This window comes from Apium graveolens, chromosome 9 (assembly GCF_009905375.1).
Source record: "Apium graveolens cultivar Ventura chromosome 9, ASM990537v1, whole genome shotgun sequence".
Classification (NCBI taxonomy): domain Eukaryota; kingdom Viridiplantae; phylum Streptophyta; class Magnoliopsida; order Apiales; family Apiaceae; genus Apium; species Apium graveolens.
In genome coordinates this window covers 59,376,008-59,377,253 of record NC_133655.1, presented here as the reverse complement: position 1 = coordinate 59,377,253, position 1,246 = coordinate 59,376,008, and positions in this window count along the sequence as shown.

Here is a 1,246-nt window from a genome sequence, read left to right as displayed (position 1 = left end):
ATTGACACAACACAACAGTAAATCAAGATGCCTGCCATGAGAACCATAGCCAGGAAACGGGTAGGAAATTGCCAGTTGTTCCGTAGATTGTTGGTGTTGTACCACAGGTAGTCCGAATAAGCTGGATTAGTTTTCAGTTGTTTTTAGTTCGGCTTATTTATAAGTATGATTTATGTAAGAGAATAAACAAGAAATGTATATTTGGCCGGAGGACTAGCTTTACTTAACGGTTACTCCCCGGTAAGACTAAATTACTTTTGAGTTGTAATAATTATCACTTGATGGTTGAAAGTACTCTAGATATGATGGTTCGTTTCCAAGACAATAACCTATAAGTGTGTGTGATAAGTGTGGGGTCGTGAAGCGTGAGTATTTACATATTGTAGTGTGAGTTGTGTGGTTGTAATAGTTTAGATGGCGTGGCCTCCGAGATTCCTGACCCCGGGTTTTGGGGCGCCACAATCTACAATATATAATATACAGACAATGTGAAAGCATGCATTCAAGATTCTCAAATAATTATTATTAAATTATATACTTCAAACGAATATTTCAGTATAAACCCTAACAAGAATATGAGTAAAGTAATGAACATAGTAATTGCTAACCAAGAAAATGTACATGTAAGTCAATTCTGCCATAGTGTGAGACTGATATCTCCGGGCACAAGTTCCCAGTTGACTTGATACTTTTCAAGCTATGAGAGTTTGACATAATCTTAGGGATGGATTGGTTAGGGAAGAATAATGTTCAGATATATTATAGATAGAAGAGAGTGTATTTAAGGACAAGGAACGAGAAGAAGGTGATGTTTAAAGGTCAAAAACAAGGACAAATGTTTCTTTCAGTTGTTCAGGCTAAGAAGTTACTTAGGAAGGGTTGTGAGGCATTTCTAGCTTATGTAGTGAATACTGAAATGGAATTTCCTAGTATAGAGGAGATTCCGGTGGTGAAAGAGTTTCTAGATGTATTTCCAGAAGAACTACCAGGACTACCGCCAGACCGCAGATTGACTTTGAGAATAACCTTGCTCCAGGAGCCGAACTTGTTTCGAAGGCACCATACAGAATGGCACCAGCAGAGATGAAGGAGTTAGTCAGTCAGTTACAAGAACTTTTGGACAAAGGATTCATAAGGCCAAGTACATCACCATGGGCAACGCCAGTTCTGTTTGTAAAGAAGAAGGACAGAAGCATGAGACTATGTATAGATTATCGGGAGCTGAAAAAGTTGACGATTAAGAACA